The sequence below is a fragment of the Nerophis ophidion genome, linkage group LG08, assembly GCF_033978795.1.
Source record: "Nerophis ophidion isolate RoL-2023_Sa linkage group LG08, RoL_Noph_v1.0, whole genome shotgun sequence".
Classification (NCBI taxonomy): domain Eukaryota; kingdom Metazoa; phylum Chordata; class Actinopteri; order Syngnathiformes; family Syngnathidae; genus Nerophis; species Nerophis ophidion.
The window spans coordinates 22711384-22735802 of record NC_084618.1 but is presented as its reverse complement, the minus strand read 5'-3'; positions in this window follow the sequence as shown (position 1 = coordinate 22735802).

Genomic DNA, 24419 nt, shown 5'->3' with positions numbered 1-24419 from the left:
GTTTTGACGCATCCTCGAGGGAATCGAACCCGGCACCACGATGCCAAACAGACGTTACAATATTTTCTTTTTACGAGTGACAAGTGACAGAGAGCGTCTTCCCAGCGGCGGCAAGCCAGTTAATTGATGAGAACACAACAACAGATCAACTAACGTCGCCAGAGGACAAAGCGCCGTAATTATCGCAAAGACGGTCGCATTGATTTCCAGCTCAGTCTGGGATTTGCTCAAACTCGATATTTTTCGTTCCTGCAGGGATCATCTTGATAAATGACAAACAGACTCTCGGTCGCGTTATCGCTGGGGGAGAAAAAATAAAATACTCCTAGTTTTTTTTTTTGTTTTTTTTACAGCGGTTAACTTCTGCAAAACCCAAAACTAGTGAAGTTGGCAAGTGAATAAAAACAGAATACAATGATTCGCAAATCCTTTTCAACTTATATTCAAATTGAATAGACTGCAAAGACAAGATATGTTTGAATTTAATTTTTTTGCAAATAATCATTAACTTAGAATTTAATGGCAGCAACACATTGCAAACAAGTTGGCACAGAGGCATTTTTACCACTGTGTTACATGGACTTTCCTTTTAAAAACACTTAGCAAAGTTTTGGGAACTGAGGAGACCAATTTCTTCCAATTCTTGCTTGATGTAGAGCTTAAGTTGTTCAACAGTCCGGGGTCTCTGTTGGGGTATTTTAGGCTTCATATTTTCAATGGTAGACAGGTCTGGACTACCGGCAGGCCAGTCTAGTACCCGCACTCTTTTACAATGAAGCCACGCTGTTGTAACACGTGGCTTGGCATTGTCTTGCTTAAATAAGCAGGGGCGTCCATGATAACGTTGCTTGGATGGCAACATATGTTGCTCCAAAACCTGTATTTACCTTTCAGCATTAATGGTGCCTTCGCAGATGTGTAAATTACCCATGCCTTGGGCACTAATACACCCCCATACCATCACAGATGCTGACTTTTTAACTTTGCGCCCATAATAATCCGGATGGTTCTTTTCCTCTTTGTTCCAGAGGCCACGACGTCCTCAGTTTCCAAAAACTAATTGAAATGTGGACTCGTCAAACCACAGAACACTTTTCCACTTTGCATCAGTCCATATTAGATGAGCTCGGGCCCAGCGAAGCCCGGCGGCGTTTCTGGGTGTTGTTGATAAATGGCTTTCTTTTTGCATAGTAGAGTTTTGACTTGCACTTACAGATGTAATGACAAACTTTAGTTACTAACAGTGGTTTTTTGAAGTGTTCCTAATGCATGTGGTGATATCCTTTACACACTAATGTAGCTTTTTGATGCAGTACCGCCTAAGGGATCGAAGGTCACGGGCATTTAATGTTGGTTTTCGCCGATATTACCATTTTGATGATATTCCGGACAGTAGCTGGTGAAGTCCTTAAATTCCTTGCAATAGCTTGTCGAGAAATGTTGTTCTTAAACTGTTAGATAATTTTCTCACGCATTTGTTCACAAAGTGGTGACTCTCGCCCCAACCTTGTTTGTGAATGAAGGAGCATTTCATGGAAGCTGCTTTAATACCCAATCATGGCCCCCACCTGTTCCCAATTATCCTGTTCACCTATGGGATGTTCCAAATAAGTGTTTGATGAGCATTCTCCAACTTTCTCAGTCTTTTTTGCCACTTGTGCCAGCTTTTTTGAAACATGTTGCAGGCATCAAATTCCAAATGAGCTAATATTTGCAAAACATAAAAAACGTTAAATATCTTGTCTTTGCAGTCTATTCAATTGTTTTATGTTTTTATTTACCATTTACACAATGTACTATAACGCTGACTGTTAAAGACAACAGATGATTAGATCAACACGTACCACCTGCGCAATCCAATCATCCGCCAACTGTGTCTCGCCGTCAGCGCATGCCATGCCCCCCCCCCCCCCGTCTAATGGCGCTCTGTTTTCAGCACCACGGACAGAGGCGGTGACCTTTACTCCTACAAGCGCGCTGCTCACACTCCCTTTCCACAATGTACTTTACAAAAAAAATTTGAAATAGCTGAAGACATGTTTTGTATTCAAATTTCTTCAAAATATCCACCCGCTGCTCTGATAACTGTTTTGCACACTCTTGGCATTCTCTCAATGAGCTTTAAGAGGTAAGTCACCTGAAAGGGTTTTCACTGCAAATCATTGTATTCTGTTTTTATTCACAATTTAGTAACTTGAGGGTTCCAGGTTCGACCCCCGCTTCCGCCATCCTAGTCACTGCCGTTGTGTCCTTGGGCAAGGCACTTTACCCACCTGCTCCTGGTGCCACCCACACTGGTTTAAATGTAACTTAGATATTGGGTTTCACAATGTAAAGCGCTTTGAGTTATAGCTCAGTCGATTGAGTGGCCTTGCCAGCAACTTAAGGGTTCCAGGTTTGATCCCCGCTTCTGCCATCCTTGTCACTGCCGTTGTGTCCTTGGGCAAGGCACTTTACCCACCTGCTCCCAGTGCCACTCGCACTGGTTTAAAAATGTAACTTAGATTTTGGGTTTCACAATGTAAAGCGCTTTGAGTCATAGCTCAGTCGATAAAGTGGCTGTGCCAGTAGCTTGATGGTTCCAGGTTTGATCCCCGCTTCTGTCATCCTTGTCTTTGGGCAAGAAACTTTACCCACCTGTTCCCTGTGCCACCCGCACTAGTTTAAATATGGAACTTGGATTTTGGGTTTCACAATGTTAAGCGCTTTGAGTCATAGCTCAGTAGATAGAGTGGCCGTGCCAGCAGCTTGAAGGTTCCAGGTTCGATCCCCGCTTCTGCCATCCTTGTCCTTGGGCAACAAACTTTACCCACCTGCTCCCAGTGCCACCCGCACTGGTTTAAATGTAACTTCGATATTGTGTTTCACTATGTAAAGTGCTTTGAGTCATAGTTCAGTTGATAGAGTAGCCGTGCCAGCAGCTTGAGGGTTCCAGGTTCGACCCCCGCTTCCGCCATCCTAGTCACTACCGTTGTGTCTTTGGGCAAGGCACTTTACCCACCTACTCCCAGTTGCACCCGCACTGGTTTAAAAATGTAACTTCGATATTGGGTTTCACAATGTAAAGCGCTTTGAGTCATAGCTCAGTCAATAGATTGGCCGTGCAAGGATTTTGATGGTGGGTACACTCGAGGGAGTACTGGAAAGTGCTCCTCCGGGTGATTCCCTTGTCCTACTGGGAGACTTCAACGCTCATGTTGGCAACGACAGTGAAACCTGGAGAGGCGTGATTGGGAAGAATGGTCGCCCGGATCTAAACCCGAGTGGTGTTTTGTTATTGGACTTTTGTGCTCGTCACAGTTTGTCGATAACAAACACCATGTTCAAACATAAGGGTGTCCATATGTGCACTTGGCACCAGGACACCCTAGGCCGCAGTTCCATGATCGACTTTGTAGTTGTGTCATCGGATTTGCGGCCTTATGTTTTAGACACTCGGGTGAAGAGAGGGGCGGAGCTTTCTACCGATCACCACCTGGTGGTGAGTTGGCTGCGATGGTGGGGGAGGATGCCGGACAGACCTGGCAGGCCCAAGCGCATTGTGAGGGTCTGCTGGGAACGTCTGGCAGAGTCTCCTGTCAGAGAGAGTTTCAATTCACACCTCCGGGAGAACTTTGAACATGTCACGAGGGAGGTGCGGGACATTGAGTCCGAGTGGACCATGTTCCGAACCTCTATTGTCGAGGCGGCTGATTGGAGCTGTGGCCGCAAGGTTGTTGGTGCCTGTCGTGGCGGTAATCCCAGAACCCGTTGGTGGACACCAGCAGTGAGGGATGCCGTCAAGCTGAAGAAGGAGTCCTATCGGGTTCTTTTGGCTCATAGGACTCCGGAGGCAGTGGACGGGTACCGACGGGCCAAGCGGTGTGCAGCTTTAGCGGTCGCGGAGGCAAAAACTCGGACATGGGAAGAGTTCGGGGAAGCCATGGAAAACGACTTCCGGACGGCTTCGAAGCGATTCTGGACCACCATACGGCGCCTCAGGAAGGGGAAGCAGTGCACTATCAACACAATGTGTATGGTGCGGATGGTGTTCTGCTGACTTCGACTGCGGATGTTGTGGATCGGTGGAGGGAATACTTCGAAGACCTCCTCAATCCCACCAACACGTCTTTCTTTGAGGAAGCGGTGCCTGGGAAATCTGTAGTGGACTCTCCTATTTCTGGGGCTGAGGTCGCTGAGGTAGTTAAAAAGCTCCTCGGCGGCAAGGCCCCGGGGGTGGATGAGATCCGCCCGGAGTTCCTTAAGGCTCTGGATGCTGTGGGGCTGTCTTGGTTGACAAGACTTTGCAGCATCGCGTGGACATCGGGGGCGGTACCTCTGGATTGGCAGACCGGGGTGGTGGTCCCTCTCTTTAAGAAGGGGGACCGGAGGGTGTGTTCCAACTATCGTGGGATCACACTCCTCAGCCTTCCCGGTAAGGTTTATTCAGGTGTACTGGAGAGGAGGCTTCGCCGGATAGTCGAACCTCGGATTCAGGAGGAACAGTGTGGTTTTCGTCCTGGTCGTGGAACTGTGGACCAGCTCTATACTCTCGGCAGGGTTCTTGAGGGTGCATGGGAGTTTGCCCAACCAGTCTACATGTGCTTTGTGGACTTGGAGAAGGCATTCGACCGTGTCCCTCGGGAAGTTCTGTGGGGAGTGCTCAGAGAGTATGGGGTATCGGAATGTCTTATTGTGGCAGTCCGCTCCCTGTATGATCAGTGTCAGAGCTTGGTCCGCATTGCTGGCAGTAAGTCGGACACGTTTCCAGTGAAGGTTGGACTCCGCCAAGGCTGTCCTTTGTCACCGATTCTGTTCATAACTTTTATGGACAGAATTTCTAGGCGCAGTCAAGGCGTTGAGGGGTTCCGGTTTGGTGGCCACGGGATTAGGTCTCTGCTTTTTGCAGATGATGTAGTCCTGATGGCTTCATCTGGCCGGGATCTTCAGCTCTCACTGGATCGGTTCGCAGCCGAGTGTGAAGCGACCGGAATGAGAATCAGCACCTCCAAGTCCGAGTCCATGGTTCTCGCCCGGAAAAGGCTGGAGTGCCATCTCCGGGTTGGGGAGGAGACCCTGCCCCAAGTGGAGGAGTTCAAGTACCTAGGAGTCTTGTTCACGAGTGGGGGAAGAGTGGATCGTGAGATCGACAGGCGGATCGGTGCGGCGTCTTCAGTAATGCGGACGTTGTATCGATCCGTTGTGGTGAAGAAGGAGCTGAGCCGGAAGGCAAAGCTCTCAATTTACCGGTCGATCTACGTTCCCATCCTCACCTATGGTCATGAGCTTTGGGTCATGACCGAAAGGATAAGATCACGGGTACAAGCGGCCGAAATGAGTTTCCTCCGCCGGGTGGCGGGGCTCTCCCTTAGAGATAGGGTGAGAAGCTCTGCCATCCGGGAGGAGCTCAACGTAAAGCCGCTGCTCCTCCACATCGAGAGGAGCCAGATGAGGTGGTTCGGGCATCTGGTCAGGATGCCACCCGAACGCCTCCCTAGGGATGTGTTTAGGGCACGTCCAGCTGGTAGGAGGCCACGGGGAAGACCCAGGACACGTTGGAAAGACTATGTCTCCCGGCTGGCCTGGGAACGCCTCGGGATCCCCCGGGAAGAGCTAGACGAAGTGGCTGGAGATAGGGAAGTCTGGGCTTCCCTGCTTAGGCTGCTGCCCCCGCGACCCGACCTCGGATAAGCGGAAGATGATGGATGGATGGATGGATTTTGATGGTTTCAGGTTTGTTCCCCGCTCCTTCCATCCTTGTCCTTGGGCAAGAAACTTTACCTACCTGCTCCCAGTGCCACCCGCACTGGTTTAAAAATGTAACTTCGTTATTGGGTTTCACAATGTTAAGTGCTTTGAGTCATAGCTTAGTCGATAGAGTGGCCGTGCCAGCAGCACGGCCACTCCATCATCCATCATCCTAGTCACTGCCGTTGTGTCCTTGGGCAAGGCACTTTACCTACCTGCTCCCAGGGCCACCCGCAGTGGTTTAAAAATGGAACTTAGATATTGTAATAATCCCAGGAATGCAGGCTCATACAACTTCTCCGTTTTATCGTATCTTTATTGCACAAGATGCAAAACAACCATACAACAGCACTCATGTGTCTTTCCAACCGACTTCCCGGGCAACTCGAACACACACACCCCCTATCAACAACGTCACTTCCCTATATCTTCCCGGAAGTCCCGCCCCCCGGCCAAAGCCATTCGCTAACACCCTGTAGCAGCCGCTACACCACCCCCCCCTTACAAAAAGTCCTCGCCCTCGAGGACTGACTCGTAAGGCAACATTTGGTGACATCACAACAGCATGTAAATTAGAGCAACACATTAGTGCAAACAAAACAATGTAGACAACGTAACCTTTACATCACACAAAACAGGTTTACAACACCCCCACCCAATTTTCCCTAGTCTAAGGACACCACAAAGTCTTGCAAGCGGTCCGGAGGCCTCTTTTTCCGCCTCGGCCGCTCCCTTCCAGTCCCCAGGAATGGGACAACTGGGTCAGGTGTGCCAGTCCTCGGGAGGGAGCTGGAAGGGGCGGGGGACACAAGGGGAGGGGAAATTGGTTCTTCCTGGAGCGTAAACGGGGTATTGGGAACGGGCTGGGTGGGCAAGGGAGAGGTCACCTGTGTATCCGAGGCAGGGGAAGGGGGACCCCCCCGGTAGGGGGCTAGTCTGTCTCTGTGGAGGGCCACTTTGCTTCCCCGGGGGGGCAGCTGGACACGATACACAACCTCTCCCAGCTTCTGGAGTATCCTACAGGGCCCTGTCCATTTGCTGTCCAGCTTGGGACTGTGGCCCTTCTTCCGAATCGGGTTGTAAACCCAGACCAACTCGCCTGGCACGAAGTCCCTCCCTCGGGTCGTCATGTCATAGTAGCGTTTTTGTTTCACACCAGCTTCCTGCAGCCGCTCCCGAGCAAAACTGTGGGCTGAGTCCAGCCGGTCCTGTAATTTCCTGGCGTACTCTGGTCCTGCAGCGAAGGCCGGGGAATCAGGAGGGCGGCCAAAGGCCAGCTCTGCTGGTGTGCGCATCTCTCTCCCTAGCATGAGAAGCGCCGGTGTGCACTCCGTGGATTCCTGGACAGCAGAGCGACACGCCATCAGCACCAGCGGTAGGTGTTCGTCCCAGTCACGCTGGTGGCGGGAGGTGACAATGGCGAGCTGGTCTCCCAGGTTGCGGTGGAAACGCTCCACCAACCCATCACTCTGAGGGTGCAATGGGGTAGTGCGGGTTTTGTGGATACCCAGGCGCTCGCACAAGGCGGAAAACACCCGGGACTCAAAGTTCGTGCCCCGGTCACTGTGCAGAGACGCCATAACGCCAAATCGACTTATCATGCCCCCCACCAGTGCATCAGCAATGGTCTCTGCCTCCTGGTTGGGAATGGCGTATGCCTCTGGCCATTTTGTAAAATAGTCAATGGCGGAAAGGACATAGCGGTTCCCCTTGTCCGACCGTGGGTAGGGCCCCGTAATGTCAATCCCCACCCTGTCCATGGGGCACCCCACTGGGAACTGTTGGAGCGCCGCCTGTGAGCGCCCAGTGGGGCCTTTGCGGGCAACGCAGGGGTCGCAGCGGCGGCAGAAATCATCCACATCTCTCTTCTGCCGACCCCAATAGAACCCCTGTCGCAGCCGCTTAAGTGTTTTGGCGACCCCGAAATGTCCAGACCCACCTTCCCCATGCACTGCCCTAAGCACCGCCCCTTGCAGTCCCTTTGGCACCACCACCTGCCACTGGTCTTCACCCGTGGCCGCGGCCTTTAATGCCCGCTGCAGCACGCCTTGGGACACCCGCAGTGAGTCAAACATGGCCCAAAGTCCCTTGGTAGCCTTGGAGAATGGTGCCACCGCCTCCCAAGGCGGGCGCTGCCCAGCCTCTACCCACTGCAAGACAGGATGGAGGTCTGTGTCACCCTCCTGTGCGTGCCTCCAATCAGTGTTCGTCACAGTCTGTAGTTCCCTGCAGGCAACGTTATCAGCCTGACTGACGGCCACACTCTCAGCGCCTTCCGCCCGCCGCTCTTGTTCCCGAGCTTCCCTGCGCTCGCAGTAACGACATCCGTCTGCTGCATACGGCCGGCGAGAGAGTGCGTCCGCGTTGGAGTGGCGAGCGCCCGGCCGATGTTCTATTTTAAAGTCGTATCCTTGTAGCTCTTCCAACCACCTGGCGACCTGCCCCTCCGGCTCCCGGAAAGTCATTAGCCACTGGAGAGCAGAGTGGTCAGTCCTAATCACAAAGGGGAGGCCACACAGGTAGTATTTAAAGTGTCTGATAGAGAGCACCACAGCCAGCAGTTCTCGGCGGGTGACGCAGTAATTACGCTCCGACTTTGTGAGTTTCTGACTGAAGTATGCCACAACCCTCTCCCCTTCCTGCCACGGCTGTGCAAGTACACCCCCCACCCCCACCCCGCTGGCATCAGTGTCCAGTAAGAAGGGCAGGGCGAGGTCAGGTGGGGCGAGTACCGGGGCCTCACACAGGGCCCGTTTCAACCCCCAGAATGCCTCCTGGCACCCTTCGGACCACACAAAGTCTTTGCCTCTTTCCAGCAAACGGTATAGGGGCGCGGCGATTGTAGCAAAACCCCGCACGTGCCTCCGGTAGTAAGAGGCAAGCCCAATGAAGCTCTTCAGCTGTCCTTGGTCTCGAGGGGCGGGCCAGTCTCTCACGGCCCGCACTTTCTCACCCATGGCGCCAATGCCATCGGCACCCAGCTCATGTCCCAAGAAGGTTACTTCTCGTCGCATGAAACTGCATTTCTCAGGGTGCAGTTTAAGGCCCGCTGCTCGAATCCTCTCCAGGACTCTCCTCAAGGACCCCAAAGCTGCTTCGAAAGAACGCCCGTGTACCAGGATGTCGTCCAGGTATACCAGGCACTCTTGGCGTGGAATACCAGCCAGTACTTTGTCCATAAGCCGGGCAAAAGTGGCGGGTGCATTACAGAGCCCAAAACTAAGGACTTTGAATTGCCACAAGCCCCGGCCAGTACAGAAGGCGGATTTAGGGCGAGATTCGGGAGAAAGGGGTACTTGGTAATATCCGCTCTTAAGGTCCAGAGTGGTGAACCACGAAGAGCCGGAAACTAGGTCCGGGGACTCATCAATACGGGGTAGAGGGTAAGAGTCCTTTGTGGTCACTTCGTTCAACCGTCTGTAATCTACACAGAATCGCCAATCATCAGCCTTCTTCTTCGCGACCATGACCACAGGTGCCGCCCAGGGGCTCTCAGACGGCTCAATAAAGTCGGCCCGCAGCAGGTCATCCACGGCCTTGTCGCATACCTGTTGCCGAGCGAGGGGGATGCGGCGCGCGTGACACTTGAGGGGCCGCGCCAAGCCAGTGTCTATTACATGTTCTGCCAAGTGGGTTCTTCCCATTTCATTCTCATTCGTTGCAAAGCTGCCCTGAAATTCCATCAGCAGCTGTTTCAGCTGTTCTTGTTGCTGTTTTTCCACGTCTCCGTACTCCTCTCTCCACACCCCTTCTCCCACGACCGAGGGGCCCGGCGGTGGGCGAGGGGATGTGGCCGGGGCTGCCCGGGGCTGGCATCCCCGGGTAGTAAACTGCTCGGTCTCCCCCCTCATTGGCTGAAGGGAGAGAGGGTGAGGGCAGGAGTAGTAATTTGGTGCGGTGTGAGGCAACCAGAATGCAGAGGCATGCGGTGAAACGGGAAGGGGCCCGGGAACTAGGGTACCCATGGCAACTGTTGGGCCGCCCGGGAAGTTAAGTGTACCCCTCCCCATGTCTAGCAGGCACCCAGTGACTCGGAGGAAGTCCAGCCCTAAGATGCAGCAGTCTTGCACGTCTGCCACCCAAACTAGATGGCGGACTTTTTTTCCCCCCACGCACAACCACAGGATATGGTGGGGAAGCTGGCCAGTGACTGTGCGGAGCTGTACTGCTGTAGGCTCAAGTGGTGTACTGCTGGGCAGAACATCTGGTCTTACCAGCGTTACTGATGACCCTGTGTCCACCAGGCCCGCGGTAGGCACCCCCTGGACAGAGACAGCAACGTGGCAGGAGCCCCCTCCCTTGGGGCCCCCTCGAGTCCAGCCCACCGCCATTGGTGGCACACTGCTGTCGTCTGCTTCTGGGGGGAACGGAGCCCCTCCCCCCTGGCTGTGCCGCTGGGCTCCTCCGGTTGCCAGAAAGCGAGGAGTAGAAGAAGGGGAGTCGTCGTCTGCTTCTGGGGGGGATGGAGCCCCTCCCCCCTGGCTGTGCTGACGGGCTCCCTCCCCTGCCTGACGAGCGTGTGCTGGCGAGTCAGGGTTCGTGGTGGCCGTAGGGGCCCGCATACCCCCGACTATGCGGGCCCGGCGCCGTTTCCCGGCTCACGACGAGTGGCAGGGCACTCCCTGCGAAAGTGTCCAGGTTGGCCGCATCCCCAGCAGACCTGCATGGGGCGCGGGCCACGTTGATTTTGCAGAGTCACCGCCCTCAGTAGTTCGGTAATTTCTGTCGCCCAAGCCGGCGCCATGTCACCAGACGGGTGTGACGACACCGCCCTCACTGGATGGGGTTTCATTTCCAGTTCCCCAGCTGCAGCAGCACTTCCCAGCATCTCCCTCTCAACAGCAGCTTCCAGTGCCTCCTGCAGGGACCTCGGGTGCTGAAGCTGCACTTGCACGCGCAGGTCAGGAGGAGTAATGGCTCCAACAAACAGATCAGTTGCGAGTTCGTTTCGTGCCTCAGCAGGCAGGTGACCATATGCACGGCGCACCTGGCCCTCAATGTCATTAGCGAGCCCCCGGAGTGGCTCGCCAGGCTTCCTGCACCTCCCTCTCAGTTCAGTTTTTAGAAGTGCTGGCTGAGACCATCTCCCAAACCTCCTCTTGAGCGCCCCCACCAGGGCTGCGTAGCATCGCTGCTGTTCGGGATCCAGCAGCAGGAGGCACGAAAGAGCCTCTCCCTCTAGACACAAAGCCAATTGCAATGCTTTGTCCTTTGCTTCCCACCTTCTAGCGTCTGCCAACAGTTCAAATTGAGCGTGGAACGCCTCCCAATCCGATCCACCGGCAAATTTTGGCGTCTTCACTGATGCAGCAGACGGTGGGGGGGCCGCGCCGTGCGGGGAAGTTGCTGGCGGCGGCGGTAACTTTACATCTTCACGGGTCGACGAGCCGCTAGTCTGCGAGCAGTAGCGTGGCTGTTTGACAGTCACCTGCTCCAAAACAGCGTCATCCCGCTCCACTTTATACTTCATTTCACCGGAGCTAAACATGATAAACGGCTAGCGGTCCTAGCTAACTCACAGACTGAAGCTAACTGGCTAATGCGTCCTTACCGCGACAAAGTCTCCTTCGAACTCGCCGTTTTACTTCTGACACCAGTGTAATAATCCCAGGAATGCAGGCTCATACAACTTCTCATTTTTATCGTATCTTTATTGCACAAGATGCAAAACAACCATACAACAGCACTCATGTGTCTTTCCAACCGACTTCCCGGGCAACTCGAACACACACACCCCCTATCAACAACGTCACTTCCCTATATCTTCCCGGAAGTCCCGCCCCCCGGCCAAAGCCATTCGCTAACACCTTGTAGCAGCCGCTACAATATTGGGTTTCACATTGTAATGCGCTTTGAGTCATAGCTCAGTCGATAGAGTGGCCGTGCCAGCAGCTTGAGGGTTCCAGGTTTGATCCCCACTTCTGCCATCCTTGGGCAAGAAACTTTACCCACCTGCTCCCAGTGCCACCCGCTCTAGTTTAAAAATGTAACTTCGTTATTGGGTTTCACAATGTAAAGCGCTTTGAGTTGTAGCTCAGTCAATAGTGTGGCCGTGCCAGCAGCTTGATGGTTCCAGGTTCGACCCCCGCTTCCGCCATCCGAGTCACTGCTGTTGTGTCCTTGGGCAAGGCACTTTACACGCACCTGCTCCCAGTGCCACCCGCACTGGTTTAAAAATGGAACTTAGATATTGGGTTTTCACAATGTAAAAGCGCTTTGAGTCACTGGAGAAAAGCGCTATATAAATATAACTCACTTCACTAACAACTTGGAAAATTTCCACTAATTTAAATGGGAATTTCTTGGAAATATGGGAATCCTGGGATTTTTTTTTTCAATTCAGTGGAGAAATGTGTAAGTTATATTTTATAAGTAATTTTTAAGAGGCGAGGCTGACGGCGGGGCAGGGCATGCTGCAGCCCTTCTCAAGATGACGGCAAGGAGGCGGAGAATGTGGCAGAGCGGATAGGCGGGGCGTGCCGGGAGCGACACTGCCGCAATCTAATTCAGGTGCGCGGCTCACACACCTGAATTATAAAAGGGGAGAAGGAAGAGAAATACTGGAGGAAGGTGGAGAATCCGCAGCGTATGAGTAGCGAGAGCAACACAGAGCGCAAGACGAGCACGACGACGACGGTGGCTGAAAAGCAGACCGGGAACAAACAGTGGAGAAAGGAGCTTAAAAGTGATTCGAGCTGCGGACAGATATATTGCAAAATAAAGAAGTCAAACCTGCTCAAAAGCATGTCCTTCCTGGGTGGTCCATTGAACCCGCACGGCGACGGCAAGAGGCTGTCACAGTAATATAAAAAGCACTAACAAAATCTTGTTCACGGCCCTAGGTTGAAGTGTTTGGTGTATTAGGTTCCAATCGAAGGAGCTGATATTTGTGTGTGTTTACGATCAGTATGCACGACAGCAAACAATATTCATGCATGATTAAGTGGATCATTACTGGCTCCCACCGTGTAGTTAAAACATGTCGAGAGGCAATCTGTTCTTCATAAAAATCCAGTTTTCTGTATGTGATGCCGTGCAGGGCCCGGGTGCGAGCGGCGGTATCACGCTCCGTCAGCAGGGTTGCCCCCCTCCACCCCCAAAGTGGAAACTAATTGGCCGCCAGCTCTGACAGCCACCCAGCTCACCGGTGAAACTTTTAATGACACCACTCGAACACCCTCACTGCGGAGGAGAGGGTAAAAATACTCTCTTGCTGGCTTTTACCACTTTTTTTTTTTTTTTTTTTTTTGCCTTGCTGCTCAAAGTACTGGAGTGTTCGCCGTCGCCAGCACAGATGGCCGCCGCCTGGCACAGCTCAGCCGCGTGCAATAGTCTGAGGCCGCCGTTAGATCGATTGTCTGAGCCACGATATGAGCAGCAGTGCGGTTCCAATTGGAAATAGTCTGTAACAGGGTCAAAACCCTTTTGGTTGGGAGCTTTTAATACTATCACGTTATGATGCATGACGAAGGTACCATAGATGGCAACAAATAAACGTTTTCTCCCTGTAGGTCCATAACAAGGTGTGACAGACTCCTGCCGTCGTCGTGCGGGTTCCATGGACCATCAAGGAAGGACATCGCTTTGCATGTTTGACTCTTGTTTATTTTTTTTAATAATACAAGCTTAGTCTTTTGGTCGGATCGCTTTTCAGCTGCTCCTCTCCTGCTCGCTCCTTGCTCGCTTTCTGTCGGCCGCGTCGTCGCTGTCTGTCGCACTCGGTACTCAGGTTCTCCACCTCCTTCAGCCTTGATTTCTCCTCCTTCTTCCCTTTTATGCAGTGCAAGGAGAAATGTTAATCGTTTCTCGGTGTGTGAGCCACGCACCTGAATTAGATTGCGGCGGCGTCGCTCCCGGCACGCCCCGCCTCTTTGCTCAGCCGCTTTCTCCGCCTCCTTCCTGCCATCTTAGGCAGGGCTCCAGCGTGCCCTGCCCCACCCTTGGCCCGTCGGCTTCGCCTCTCCACAAAAGGGTTCTTAACCTTTTTGACCTTGACTCAAATATCAACACTGAATTACAACCCCAAAACCAGTGAAGTTGGCACGTTGTGTAAATGGGAGATAAAGATGCCTGCAACATGTTTGAAAAAAAAGCTGGCACAAGTGGCAAAAAAGACTGAGAAAGTTGAGGAATGCTCGTCGAACACTGTTTTTGGAACAGGCTAATTGGGTATAGGTGGGTTCCATGATTGGGTATAAAAGCAGCTTCCACAACCAAGGACGGGGCGAGGGTCACCAGTTTGTGAACAAATGCGTGAAAAATTTGTCCAACAGTTAAAAAACAACATTTGTCAACAAACTATTGCAAAGAATTTAGGGATTTCACCCTCCAAGGTCTGTAATATCATCAAAAGGTGCAGAAAATCTGGAGAAATCACTGCACGTAACATTGAATGCCTGTGACTTTGGGTCCTGCGGGCGGTACTGCATCAAAAAGCGGCATCAGTTTGTTAAGGATATCACCACATGGGCTCAGGAACACTTCAAAAAACCGCTGTCAGTAACTACAGTTGGTGGTTACATCTATAAGAGCAAGTTAAACTCTTCTATGCAAAGCCTAAGCCATTTATCAACAACACCCAGAAACACTGCCGGCTTCGCTGGGCCCGAGCTCATCTCTGATGAACTATTGCAAAGTGGAAAAGTGTTCTCTGGTCTGACAAGTCCAAGTTTTAAATTACTTTTTATGGAAACTGGACATCGTGTCCTTCGGAACAAAGAGAAAAAGTACCATCCGGGTTGTTCTAGGCGCAAAATTGAAAAGCCAGCATCTGCGACGGTATGGGGATGTATTAATGCCCAAAGCATGGGTAACTTACACATCTGTGAATGCACTATTAATGCTGAAAGGTACATACAGGTTTAGGAACAACATATGTAGCCATCCAATCAACGTTATCATGGACGCCCCTGCTTATTTCAGCAAGACAATGCCAAGCCACATGTTACAATAGCGTGGCTTCATAGTAAAAGAGTGGGGGTACTAGACTGGCCTGCCTTGGAAATCTGTGGCACAATACAAAGCCTAAAATACCACAACGGAGACTGCGGACTGTTGAACAACTTAAGCTGGACATCAAGCACGAATGGGAAAGAATTCCACCTGATTTAAAATAAAGCAACCTAAACCCTCACAGTTTTAAAACACATAGGATGAACATTTATAAAGCCATTTAGAAGACATATAAATACAATTTTTAAATACTAAAAAGAAAGAGAGATGACATCAGATGTGTAAGTGGGACAGTATTGACGGTCAAAGATGCATCGGATCTTTGACTGATGCATTGAGTGTCATCTTTGCATCATATTTGACAGATGACATCAGATGTGCAAGTGTGACAGTATTGAGAGTCAAATATGCATCACATTTGACAGATGACATCAAATGTGCAAGTGGGACAGTATTGACAGTCAAATTTGCATCACATATGACAGATGGCATCAGATGTGTAAGTGGGACAGAAATTGACACTCAATTTTGCATCAGATTTGACAGATGACATCAGACGTGTAAGTGATACAGTATTGACAGTTACATTTGCATCAGATTTGACAAATGACATCAGATGTGCAAGTGGGACACTATTGACAGTCAAATTTACATTAGATTTTACAGATGAAATCAGATCTGTAAGTAGGACAGTATTGACAGTCAAATTTGCATCACATTTAACAGATGACCTCAGATGTGTGAGTTGGACAGTATTGACATTCAAATTTGCATCAAATTTGACGGATGAGATCAGATGTGCAAGTGGGACAGTATTGACAGTCAACATCAGATGTGCAAATGGGACACTGTTGACAGTCAAATTTACATCAGATTTTACAGATGACATCAGATGTGTAAGTATGACAGTATTGACAGTCAAATTTGCATCACATTTAACAGATGACATCAGATGCGTAAGTGGGACAGTATTTGACAGTCAACTTTACACCCGATTTGACGGATGGCATCAGATGCGTAAGTGGGACAGTATTGAGAGTCAAATATGCATCACATTTGACGGATGACATCAGATGTGCAAGTGGGACAGTATTGACAGTCAAATTTGCATCACATATGACAGATGGCATCAGATGTGTAAGTGGGACAGAATTTGACAGTCAATTTTGCATCAGATTTGACAGATGACATCAGACGTGTAAGTGATACAGTATTGACAGTTACATTTGCATCAGATTTGACAAATGACATCAGATGTGCAAGTGGGACACTATTGACAGTCAAATTTACATTAGATTTTACAGATGAAATCAGATCTGTAAGTATGACAGTATTGACAGTCATATTTGCATCACATTTAACAGATGACATCAGATGCGTAAGTGGGACAGTATTTGACAGTCAACTTTACACCCGATTTGACGGATGGCATCAGATGCGTAAGTGGGACAGTATTGAGAGTCAAATATGCATCACATTTGACGGATGACATCAGATGTGTAAGTGGGACAGAATTTGACAGTCAATTTTGCATCAGATTTGACAGATGACATCAGACGTGTAAGTGATACAGTATTGACAGTTACATTTGCATCAGATTTGACAAATGACATCAGATGTGCAAGTGGGACACTATTGACAGTCAAATTTACATTAGATTTTACAGATGAAATCAGATCTGTAAGTAGGACAGTATTGACAGTCAAATTTGCATCACATTTAACAGATGACATCAGATGTGCAAGTGGGACAGTATTGACAGTCAACATCAGATGTGCAAGTGGGACACTGTTGACAGTCAAATTTACATCACATTTAACAGATGACATCAGATGCGTAAGTGGGACAGTTTTGAGAGTCAAATTTACACCCGATTTGACGGATGGCATCAGATGTGTAAGTGGGACGGTATTGAGAGTCAAATATGCATCACATTTGACGGATGACATAAGATGTGCAAGTGGGACAATATTGACAGTCAAATTTGCATCACATTTGACAGATGACATCAGATGTGTAAGTGAAACAGAATTTGGCAGTCAACTTTGCATCAGATATGACGGATGACATCAGAGGTTCATAAAATGTTCCATAGGAGTTGCTTGGGGTCATTTTTGACCCCACTGGCAAAAATCCAATTCCTAATATTAATTTTTTTTAAATGCAAAAAGCCTCATGTCACAAACACGTTTTATGAGGAATACCTGGAATATGAAAATTTCACAACGCTTTATTTAAAAAATTTGGAAGAATAACAACCCAGTTTATTGCAAAAAGTCATTGATTTTAAGTGGAAGGGTGGAGGTGTTGGTAGGTTTTGCATCCAGAAGTTAATACATACTATGGATGACTATTGTTATTGTCATGTCAATAGTAATTGTTTAATTCCTAAATATTGATATGTAAGAAAAAATTATTCTTAAAAAATGATGACTCGATAAATACAGATGGCAATTTGGATGTGAATCTATTTTTTGGGGGGGGGGAACCATCCTAGGTGGTTAGAGCCATGCGTGAACGACCTTTGCCGTCGTCGCTCGGGTTCAATGGACCACCCAGGTAGGACATGCTTTTGAGCAGGTTTGACTTCTTTATTTTGCAATAAATCTGTCTGCAGCTCGGATAGCTTTCCAGCTCCTTCCTCCTCTGCTCGCTAACGGTCCGCTCTTTCAGCCGCCGTCGTCGTCGTCCTCGTCCATGGCTCTCTGTTCCTCTCGCTTCTCATGCGCTGCGGCAAACTCTCCAAATCCTTCTGCCCCGATCCCTCCTCCTTCTCCTCTTTTGTACAGTGTGAGGAGATAAGCTGATTGTGAGCCGGTGTGCGAGCTACGCACCTGATCTTGCTCGTAGCGTCGCTCCCGGTACGCCCTGCCTCTCCGCTCAGCCGCATTTGCCGCCTCCTTGCCGCCATCTTGGGCAGGGCTCCAGCGTGCCCTGCCCTGGCCGTCGGACCGTCGGCCCCGCCTCTCCTCACCACAGAAAATAACCAGATATTAATAGTAAATTAACAATAGCATTACTAATAGTTTTGATGGAAAACAAGTAATAAATTGTTCTATATGAGAAATATTATATTTTGACATACTGCACTGGTATATTGTTACAATATGAATTTTAGTTTCCAGAACATATTTTGTAATTCCTCCAAGGCGCTCGCAACCCACATTTGACAGTGTCTCCCTTGAAAGGATTGTGCCTCATCCGTCTTCTGGGAATATTAACGTAGACGAGGAGTCGACGCGTGCGGCTTGAATTCTTCATCAATCAAACACGCAGGCGACCTTTGACCTCCCTGTGTCTCCGCTTCCCTCAGCGCCGTCTTCATTCGGTCACACTTCCCCCCCCTGGCAGCCGAGCAGAAATAAAAGATTCGGGCTGCGTGCGGCAAAACCAACATTTCTTTCGTCTGTGACGTCTCCGTGATGGCGGGGGAGGGCGGGGAGGGAATGATTGCATAGAATTATTGCACACCGGAACAGAAGCACAAGGTCATCAACCCACCGCAGGTGCTTGAATTGATGATGGCTTCGCGAGCGGGAAACGGCGAGCTGGTGCCACCGTGGCCCCGCTGCATCCATCACGCTGGGTGGCGGTGGGATGGTCCACGACGGCATCGGGTAGTCCTTTCGGCGGGGTCACCTTGCATTCATGGCGAGCATTTTACTACGTTAGAATATGCCACTGAATACACACTGGATGAATGTACTTCCCAACTATATGGAGTGTAACTATATATATATATATATATATATATATATATATATAGAGAGAGAGAGAGAGAGAGAGAGAGAGAGAGAGAGAGAGAGAGAGAGAGAGAGAGAGAGAGAGAGAGAGAGAGAGAGAGAGAGAGATAGATACATATATATAGATATATAAAGACATATATATATATATATATGTGTATCTATGTATATATATGTGTGTATCTATATATATGTATGTATGTATATATGTATATGTATATATGTATATATTTGTATATATATGTATACATGTATGTATATATATGTATGTGTATATATATGTATATATTTGTATATATATGTATACATGTATGTATATATGTATGTGTATATATATGTATATATATAGATATATATAAAGGTATATTTTTCTGTGTATGTATATATATGAATATATACATATATTAGTTTGTGTGTGTGTGTATATATGTGTATATACACTAGATATGTGTGTATATACAGTATGTGTGTATACATGTGTGTATGTGTATATATATATATATATATATATATATATATATACACACACATACTGTATATACACACAAATATATGTATATATTTATATATATATATATATATATACATACACATAAAAAAATATACCTATACATCTATATATACATATATACACACATATGTATATACACATATATACACACATATATACACACACATACATATATATATATATATATATATATATATATATATATATATATATATACACGCACACACATATATATATATATATATATATATATATATATATATATATATATATATATATATATATATATATATTAGGGCTGGGCAACGATTAAAAATTTTAATCGAAGTTAATCGCACTATTTCTCTGATTAATCGCGATTAACTGCATTGTATACGCAAAGCCCAATAATGAATTCAAAAGTGGTGTGTAGTGCACCTTTATTGGAATATTTCCCACATGAACAAAAGCTCCAAAACATTTGTTGTGCAAACACAATTTAAATCAGTCCTTGTTAAACAGTAGCAGTTAAATAGCATATTTTACGAAAATCAACTCAAAAAATGTAAATACAAACATTTAAGCTTATTACTACCACTGCCAGGGTATTTAAGTTATCCTTTTTGTTATGGAAAATAAATATAATCTACATACAAATCTCTGAGCCACAATCATAACATCTGAACAGGCAATTTCTGAAGTAACAGCAGAAATTTTTTTTTAGCATGGATCTTATGTTTAAAAAACCTATATTATAGGTAGTGGGCTGTTTTAGGGAATTTTTGATCAAATTATCCATAGTAGCAATATTAATAATGTTGTGTTTATTCTGCGTAGTGCACTTAAAATAATTATGACCATATCTAGGAACTGATATGATGGGAATTTTCCGATTGTTTGCTTGGTGCTTTGATAAACTGAACGCATATACATGGTACTATATTGTGATGTTATGAGCCAGGGGAAAAAAGAACTACCCTACCCAGCATGCAACAGGAGTGACGAGCATGCGCGGTAGCCCGGTATAGGTTGTGTCGCCATGACGGCATCTTGTATGTTGTGATATGCACGCTCTGAAAGCAAACGTTAAGAACTCAGCCAACACTCCTCGTCTGCATTATTGATAAATAGACAAACAATACATATACTCCGCTGCTTCACAGGCCGCTGGATGTAGCTGACAAAGTATTCCCATGCTAGCTAGCCGGTCTAGCAAGCACGCGTCATTCAGTCCAAAACAGCCCGATCTATCCACATTCAGAATTGTCTGGCGGTCGTAAGTGATCCCGGAGTGACCACGCTGTAAGCCAGCCATGAAATTTGCAGAATTGTCCGGTATTTTTGCCAAATGTTCCATCTTTACCAAGAGCCCCTTGACGCCGAAGCTTTTCCAGGCGACGCCATCTTGTTAAGAAAAGGCGTTAAGAAAATAAAAGCATGTAAACAACATACGCAAATGTGCGATAAAATAATTGTCGGCGTTAATAGATTGATGAGTTAACGCGTAATTAACGCATTAATTTGCCCACCCCTATTATATATATATATATATATATATATATATATATATATATATATATATATATATATATATATATATATATATATATATATATATATATATATATATGTATGTTTGTATATATATATATGTATATATATATATATATATATATATATATATATATATATACATATATATATATATGTACATATGTATATATATATATATATATATGTATATATGTATATATGTATGTATGTATATATATATATATGTATATATATATATATATATATATATATATACATATATATATATATACATATATATATATATATACATATATATATATATAACTTTCCTGAAGGAATTAATAAAGTTCTATCTATCTATCTATCTATCTATCTATCTATCTATCTATCTATCTATCTATCTATCTATCTATCTATCTGTGAAGTATATATGTGTGTGTGTGTATATATATATATATGTATATATATATATATATATATATATTTATGTGTGAATGTATATATGTATATATATTTGTATATATGTATGTATATAGTTATATATTTTTTTATGTATATATATAAATATATACATATAAATGTGTGTATATATGTGTATGTACACTATATATATATGTGTGTATAGACAGTGTGTGTGTATTTATGTGTAACAAGATATATTGTAACTTACAAATATATAAATAAAAATATATATATATATATAAATAGATACATATATTTGTTTATATATGTGTATGTACAATATATATGTGTGTATATACAGTATGTGTGTGTATATATGTGTAACAAGATATATATTAACTTATAAATATATAAATAAATATATACATGATATTATTACATATGTATATATTAATATAAATACAAATGTGATATACAAACAAATCAATGATTTGTATAAATAAACTCATTTTTTTCAAATATATTTTTGGGATTTGAAAATATATACAAATAACATGTATGTATAGATATAAATATGTGACATACACATAAATCATGAATTTGTATATATAAACGTATTTCGAGATTTGAATATAAATATGCTTGATACAGTACTTGTATTTGTGTTGAATTTGCATATATGGATCATTGTTTTGCTTTTGTGTCGATTAGCCATTCCTACCACAAACCAATGCACAGATAAATGTGACGGTCACACTCTCCTCAACTACCAGCAGAGGGCACTGCAGCCAGTGCAGTCTGGGTCACAGACGAGGTCAGACACTGGCGAGCCAATAACAGTTCTTTATGCTTTGTGGTAGGAATGTCTCATCGACACAAAAGCAAAAAAAGCGATCCACATATGCAAATTCGATATACAAACACAAAATCAAGCACATTTATATTCGATTCTCAAAAATATATTCACAAATACACATCCCGCAGTGGAGGCTCCTCTATGGGGTCTTGGGGGACGAGGAGGTTAACCCCTTTACTACTGTTACCTCAGGTGGCCCTTGGCAAAGGCCTAGTACCTGACTGCCCCATAGCCAGGGATACGGTGAACACCTCAACGGCGGAGCAGGTGGAAGACAGTTGATTTAGGAATTACCACAACGGCTGCGATGGCAGAAGGAGGCTGCAGCAGAAAAGGATCTCCCGTCGTCTCAGACTCCATGCCACTGGACCCTGACCCGATTCTGTCAAGGGTGACTGTCTGTGGACCAGTCTCCCCACGCACAGGTATCCTCCATAAAAGGATACACCCCTACCAGGAGGATCGTTGTACTCGTTTCAAGTGACCGTCGATGATTATGACATGCAACACACCTTGCTTGACGGCTTCCAGATTCAAGAAAAATTTAGTATCGATTACGTGTTGGTCGCTACACCTGTAAGTGCAAGTTAAAGCTCTACTATGCAAAGCGAAAGCCATTTATCAACAACATCCAGAAACGCCGCCGGCTTCTGTGGGCCCCGAGATCATCTAAGATGGACTGATGCAAAGTGGAAAAGTGTTCTGTGGTCTGACGAGTCCACATTTCAAATTGCATTTGGAAATATTCAACATCGTGTCATCCGGACCAAAGGGGAAGCGAACCATCCAGACTGTTATCGACGCAAAGTTGAAAAGCCAGCATCTGTGATGGAATGGGGGTGCATTAGTGTCACCCCAAGATGCAAGAGGACCAGACAGGACAGGAATAGGAGGTAAGAGCTGGGTTTAATATACAAAAATATAACACTGGTACAAAACAGACAAAATGAACAAAAGAAAATGTGTGCCGAATGCACGGGAAGCTAACGCTAATACTTGGCACTGAGTCAAAGAGTCCAAATACACGCGCCGAGCGCACGAGAAGCTAAGGTGATAATTGGGATAGAAAACAGAGCTCAAAAGTGACGCTCCGTGAATGTTGTTTAACGCAAACAAAAGATCCAGAATAAACAAAGAGAGAAGGCAGGCTTAAATAGGGAAGTCATAAATTAACACAGGCGTCAAAAACAAGTAGCAGGTGGAACTAATACGAAACGATGGTAACGGAACAAACAAGGAAGTGCACAACTCGGAACTGGGAGAGTCCAAAACAATCAAAAAACACAAAAGGACTCAAACACCAAACTAAAAATATGATCCGGGAAGCGGATCACAATAGAAAGGTACATACAGGTTTTGGAACAACATATGGTGCCATCTAAGCACCGTCTTTTTCGTGGATGCCCCTGCTTATTTCAGCAAGACAATGCCAAGCCACAGCGTTGCTTCGTAAAAGGAGAGTGCTGGGCCTTTCCTGGCCCGCCTGCAGTCCAGAACTGTCTCCCATGGAAAATGTGTGACGCATTATGAAGCGTAAAATACGACAGCGGAGACCCCGGACTGTTGAACGACTGAAGCTCTACATAAACCAAGAATAGGAAAGAATTCCACTTTCAAAGCTTCAACAATTAGTTTCCTCAGTTCCCAAACGTTTATTGAGTGTTGTTACAAGAAAAGGTGATGTAACACAGTGGTGAACATGCCTTTCCCAACTACTTTGGCACGTGTTGCAGCCATGAAACTCTAAGTTAATTATTATTTGAAAAAAAAAATAAGTTTATGAGTTTGAACATCAAATATGTTGTCTTTGTAGTGCATTCAACTGAATATGGGTTGAAAAAGGATTTGCAAATTATTGTATTCCGTTTATATTTACATTGAACACAATTTCCCAACTCATATGGAAACGGGGTTTTTATATTGATATTGTTTTATCGCCCAGGTGCAGAGAGTGAACCCTCTTGCACCCTATTTGGAAGTGAGAACACCCAGCAATTTATAAAACCGAGATTATCTTCATATTACCAATTCTAATGTTAGCCCTGAAAGAAGTTCCTGGTTCTACAGCAGGGGTCGGGAACCTTTTTGGCTGCGAGAGCCAAGAATCCAAATATTTTAAAATGTATTTCCGTAAGAGCCATAAAATATTTTTTAGCACTGAACACAACTAAACGTGTGCATTTTTAAGTAAGACCAATATAGAGTATAACAGGTCTCTTATTCTTTGTAATAACATTGTTATTCTGAAGCTAACTGTGGGGGGCGTGGCCTGCGGGCCTGCAGCGAAGCAGGGTGTTGCCAGGACCAGCCTCGAAATCAGCGAAAGGTGCATAGATGGCCCACCTGGGCCTTGTTATCTCATCCCCTGTCGCTCTGTGTATAAGCAGCAGCCGGGAGTAGAGACGGGGTTGGAGCTGGAGCCAGAGCGCGAGCGAGAACAAAAGAAAAAGACAATTGCTGGAAACCAACTGAGAGACTTATTGAAAAATTAAAAAATATTGTAACCCTGAAACAGGCTCTCATGTCGGTGCTTGGTGGACCGAAGAACCCCCAGGAGAGCAAGCCCTAAACTAACCCTTAATAAATAAATCACTTCTTACCCTTAATGCAACTTCTTGAACAAGTGCAGTAGAAAAAAGGACGGATGGATTCAAATGCATTAGCCAGATGCAGTCATCGAAAGAGCCACATCTGGCTCTAGAGCCATAGGTTC